This window comes from Schistocerca piceifrons, chromosome 2 (genome assembly GCF_021461385.2).
Source record: "Schistocerca piceifrons isolate TAMUIC-IGC-003096 chromosome 2, iqSchPice1.1, whole genome shotgun sequence".
NCBI classification, from domain to species: Eukaryota; Metazoa; Arthropoda; class Insecta; order Orthoptera; family Acrididae; genus Schistocerca; species Schistocerca piceifrons.
In genome coordinates, this window is record NC_060139.1 from 56,768,319 (window position 1) to 56,774,303 (window position 5,985).

Here is a 5,985-nt window from a genome sequence, read left to right on the forward strand (position 1 = left end):
ATTATCATAAGCAATTTGGCTAATTATGACAGGTCCTTTGTATGCAATGTAAAAATTATGTATTTTGTGTTTCTGTTTGCTGGAGAGATGGTGTGTTTTTACAAATACTTTTTGGCCTACTGGGAATGTTCTTTTAATTGCTGTTCTATCTCTTCTTTCTTTTCTTTTAATGGCTGCCTTTCTGATGTTGGAGAGTGCTGTTGCTATGACTTGTTTGTGCTGTCTACGTGGTACAATAGGAAATCTAACATTTTCTCTGGTTATGTTTGGGGGTTCAGTATTTTTAAGTACAGTAACTGGAAGTAGTAGTGTAGTGCTATGTGGCATTTCATTTATTACTTCTTGAAAATCTTTGAGGTATATATCCCAAGTGTTGTGCCTTTTGCCTGCATATAATCAGCATAAAGTGATTATGTCCTTCGTAGATCGATCTGCTGGATTTACGCTAAGCTTGTACTGAGATATGTAGATGGGTTTTATTTTGTGTTGTTTTAACGTGTTCTGCCATTGCACTGATTTGTATTGTGGACCATTATCCGAAATTATTCGTTCCTCTAGACCTACTTGTCTGAGAAAATCTTGTCTAAATGCTTTACTTATAGTAAGACCTGTTACCCGTATTAATGGTGTCAAGGTAACATATTTAGAAGTAAGTTCCAAAACGACAAATATGAAAATATATCCATTTTTTGTGCGTGGGAGGGGCCCCATCAAATCTGTTGCAGCTATTTGTTTTAATTTTTTAGGGATTATTGGAAACATAGGTGGTTTGGTTTGGAATGAGACGTGTTTAGCCCTCATACATTTTTTGCATTTGACTAATACTGTTCTAATTCGTCTTTCCATATTATGAAAATGGCTTGTTTGTTTTATTTTTAAAAAGCATTTCTTTGGTCCAAAGTGGCCATTACTTAAACGTGTATACCATATGTACTTATTAATTAGTTCATCTGGGATATAAATTAGCCATTCATTCGTTGCAACATTTCGTCTAAAAAATAAAACATTGTTTTTTACGAGATAGTGGTGTAGAATGTCTGGAAAATCCTTACTTCTCCACTTGCGTTTGATTCCTAGTATTTCGGGATCCTTGTCCTGTTCTTTGCCTATGTTTTTCGATGCTGTCGTAATGTAGTTTTCGAAAGGTACTTGTTTCATATGGTACATTGTAAACTGGTCTTCTGCTGCTTCCAAACCTATGTTATTGAATGCACCCCGTGGACACCGTGATAAAGCATCTGCTAATACATTCGCTGGTCCTGGTAAGTGTGTAATAGTGAAGTCAGATTCTTGCAGTCTTAACATCCATCTGGCTAACCTCCCATGAGTTGGTTTGGCGGATAACAGAAATTCTAATGCTTTGTGGTCAGTGTATACTTTTGTTTTTCTTCCGAATAGGAAGTATCGAAAACGCTGGAAGCCCCATACAATGGCCAATGCTTCCAGCTCCGTGACTGAATAGTTTTTCTCGCTTTTTGTGAGTACACGACTGGCAAATGCTATTGTTCTATATCATCTTAGCCCTGCCTGTTCGTATTCTTGGAATAAAACAACTCCTAAACCTGTTTTCGCGCTATCAGTGGCCATACAAAAATTTTGTGTTAGATCAGGATGTGCCAAAATCGGTGCCGTTGTTAGTGCGTTTTTCACTTTTAAAAATTCTTCATTGGCTTGTTGATCCCAAACCCATGGCGTGTTTTTTCCAATCAATGCACATAGGCGTGGTGTTGTGAGAGCGTCGATCCAAATAAATTTTTTATAGAATCCGGCGAGACCTAGAAATGCTCTGAGAGTTTTCTTATTACATGGAGTACAGAATTCTTTGATTGCCGTTAGTTTTTCTGGGTCGGGCATTACCCCTTTCTCTGAACTTATGTGTCCTAGAAATTTGACCTCTCGCCTTCCAAATTTGGGTTTTGTTATATTGACTGTGACCCCATGCTCTTTCATGATCTGTAAAAACTGATTTAATGTGTCGTTGTGATGTTCCCAAGAGGGTTCTGCTATAATCACATCATCAACATAACAAGTAATTTTTTGTATAATTTCAGGACTGAATATAGTATTAAACCCCCTAATAAACGCTGCTGATGATATGTTTAAACCAAATGGCAATCGTTTAAACTGGTAACATCTACTGAATACGATAAATGCTGTAAATTTTCTACATTCTGGGGCCAATTCCATTTGCCAGAAACTACTCCGTAAATCAATTGATGAAAATATCTTAGCACCGTGGAAGTTTTGTGTCAATTCCTCTAATTTTTCTGGGCGATCTGTCTCAGTGATTATGATTGTGTTGATCTGTCTGGAATCAAGCACTAACCTGATGCTCCCATCTCGTTTTTGTACAATATGGAGCGGGCTGTTATATGTGGAGGTAGCTGGTTCAGTAATATCATCATCTAACATTTTAGATATCTCCTGGAACACTTTATTCCTGTAGCTTAATGGGATTGTATAGGGTGGCACTCTAAATGGTTTGCGCTGTTTTACTTCAAACTTGTACTGAAAGTGTTTAATACTGCCAGTCTTAGGTAAAAATACCTCTGCTTTATCTCGTAAAATACCCCCTAATTCTCTTTCACTGTGTTCCGAAATACCTTGAACTTCTTGCGAGAGCTCCTGTAAAGTTTGGAAGGTAGGAGACGAGATACTGGCAGAAGTAAAGCTGTGAGGACCGGGCCTGAGTCGTGCTTCCGTAGCTCAGACGGTAGAGCACTTGCCCGCGAAAGGCAAAGGTCCCGAGCTCGAGTCGCGGTCGGGCACACATTTTTAATCTGCCAGGAAGTTTCATTGGAGATACTGGTCGCAGGACAACCCACATATTGCGCATGAAGAACCTCTCCACTCACAGGAAGTAGATGGTGTGCATTGTCCGGCATGCGCATTATTGACTGCATGTTTTTCTATCACCCTTAAACAGTGCCAGATATCTAGAGATCTTTGACTCTTTCTACTCACAATTAACAAATGCAGAGAAACTCTGTGTTCCGTGAAGACAGACTTGTCAGCAGAGGCCTCTGGGCCTGAGGTCCCCGGACTTCACATTGTGTGATTTTTATTTATGGGGCACACTATAAAGCAAAGTGTATGCTCACAATTCTCACACAATAAACGATCTTAAACAAAATATTACTAGACAAATTAACGACATCGGGCCTGTAGAATTACAGCGCGTTGCTGCTAACATCATCACACGAAGTCAGCAATGCCTGGATGTCCATGGTCACCACTTTCAGCATCTCTTACAAACAAGTAACTACATGTCTTTTATCGATACTATTATTTATTACTTATTAGTTAGTTCATTGTTCCATGAATCTCGCGTGTGAGGCGTACTGGTTTTATGAGGGACCTCAGCCGCTCCGAGACGCTCTCTCTCTCTCTCACACAGCAACAGTAATATCGCAACAGCTGCTACAATCCCACTGCTGCCGAAAACGATTTGCCCCCAGTCACGGAACTTTGTCAGTGAGCTGCACGGTTTCGTTTAGGTTCCTCTAGCGGCGATCTGCTATGCTGTGGGCCGAGCATTTCAGTGTGTACCAGTACTTCAGACAAGTACCCGCATACATACGATAAATTAATTATGTAACTATATTTTTATAGGCAATAATTATAACTTTCTGATTACCACTCGCAATAATATCCGACATTTATCAGGATAAGTCTGAAGATTCACTTAAGGAGGCGTACATAAATTCGTAGTATTTTGTTTTACTTTGAGGAAGAAGTAGTGGTAACACTGGAAGTGTGGTGTCACCGCCAGACACCACACTTGCTGGGTGGTAGCCTTTAAATCGGCCGCGATCCGGTAGTATACGTCGGACCCGCGTGTCGCCAATGTCAGTGATTGCAGACCGAGTGCCACCACACGGCAGGTCTAGAGAGACTTCCTAGCACTCGCCCCAGTTGTACAGCCGACTTAGCCAGAGATGGATCACTGACAACTACGCTCTCATTTGCCGAGACGATAGTTAGCATAGCCTTCAGCTACGTCATTTGCTACGACCTAGCAAGGCGCCATAACATTTGATATTATTTTATATTGTGGTTATAACATGTACCGTCAAGAGAGATGTTCTACAATTGTGGATTAAAGTTAAGTATTACATCAACTACGTACTTTATTTGCTACTATTAATTCCTTTAACTGTTCCAGACCTCACATCAATCTGCGTGAGCTTAACGCGTGCCTTTCGGCTTCCTCTCATTGTGACTTGGCTGTCTTGCCAAGTCACAACAGCAAGTGCTAAATTTCATGTCATAACTTGCTGATCATCGGGCCTTCACCATTTACTTATTCAGCTCAGTCTTATATTAAACAGGAAAAGTAATGGAATAAGTTTATATGGTAATAAAAAAACTTAGTTTGCTTACATCAATTTCGAAATACACGCTCAGAATACAAATAATAAAGCAAATGTTTTTAAGATGTAGTTAGCCACTTGGTCAATATTACTCCAAGTGTTGAAGAGTTATACTTTACAAGTCACCTACTCTTACCTCCATCCACACTCGTAGCCACCAAATGTTATCAGGACTGGTATTTCTTTCTGTAAGTGCTTTCGGGCCGTGCCCATTCAGTCCGACCCGGCCGCAGATCGAACGCGTGCTCGCTTCGGCAGTACATATACTAAAATTGGAACGATACAGAGAAGATTAGCATTGCCCCTGCGCAAGGATGACACGCAAAATCGTGAAGCGTTCCACATTTTTGCCGGCACGGTAGCTCAGCGTGTTCCGGTCAGAGGGCTGCGTGCTCTCTGTAATAAAAAAAACTGAGTCAAGGAACCAAAGATCAATTTAAACGGATGTCTTGTGACGTCCGCTCCTCGCCTTCTATGAATCAGCCTAGCGACTTCTTTGACTGTCAGTTTGAACCCAAGATTTATTGTGAATAAGTGAGCTCATCTTCCGAATTTTAAAGAGGAACACCGGACAAGTCTCTGTTGTTGAAAAAAAGGTCTCAAAATGATGTAATATTTATCTAAAAAGATCTTTCTTTTGCCATTTCGGTGAAATGGAAAATCGTTCTTGAAAAAATAACTCTTTTTGTTGATCCTTTGGTATGCTAATACAGCTAGCTGAGACTTACAGCGTTGCCATTTCCACAAATTGCTACTTTATTTAAAACGCAAAGGTCATACATATTAACAATAACAATAAAACAAGCGTAATGTCCAAAAAGTCTCAAGATTTTACGTTAACAGACACACAAACGCTTACACGTACACACAAACACCCACCCACACACACACACACACACACACACACACACACATACACGCAAACTCGGAACGTTCTTGTTTTATTTCTACGAGCTCTGTAAGTAGCCTCTCCGATTCCTTTCAGTGTCTAGGGCAACCAGAGTATGTTTGGTAGCAATTTTTTGATGGTACGACGTGAATTCTGTAGAGGTGTCGTCGATGGCGGCCGTGTTTGAATTTCAATCTGGCAGTTGCCATTACGTTCGCTTTGCCATTGAAGTTACTTTGTAAGTAGGCTGTTTATGTTTTCTTATTGGCACCGTTACGTAGCGCTCAATATGAAAATCACTGGCTGTGCTGTGTGCAGTCGGTGGCTAGTTTGCATTGTTGTCTGCCATTGTAGTGTTGGGCAGCGGCAGCTGGCTGTGAACAGCGCGTAGCGTTGCGCAGTTGGAGGTGAGCCGCCAGCAGTGGTGGATGTGGGGAGAGAGATGGCGGAGATTTGTAATTTGTCATGAACTGATATATATATTATGACTTGTGATGATATCAAGGTAAATACATTGTTCGTTCTCTATTAATATCTTTCATTTGCTAACTATCCCTATCAGTAGTTAGTGCCTTCCATAGTTTGAATCTTTTATTTAGCTGGCAGTAGTGGCGCTCGCTGTATTGCAGTAGCTTGAGCAGCGAAGATTTTTGTGAGGTAAGTGATTTGTGAAAGGTATAGTTTAATGTTAGTCAGGGCTATTCTTTAGTAGGAAATTTTGAA

At 40.5% G+C, this 5,985-nt stretch overlaps 1 non-coding gene across 1 annotated transcript; it reads left to right on the forward strand.

Moving 5' to 3' along the window:
- The first annotated feature begins 4,615 nt into the window (after nt 1-4,615).
- LOC124778144 lies at nt 4,616-4,722 on the forward strand. Its single transcript, XR_007015858.1, has one exon. It is a non-coding gene; the product is annotated as a U6 spliceosomal RNA (small nuclear RNA).
- The last annotated feature ends 1,263 nt before the right edge of the window (nt 4,723-5,985 follow it).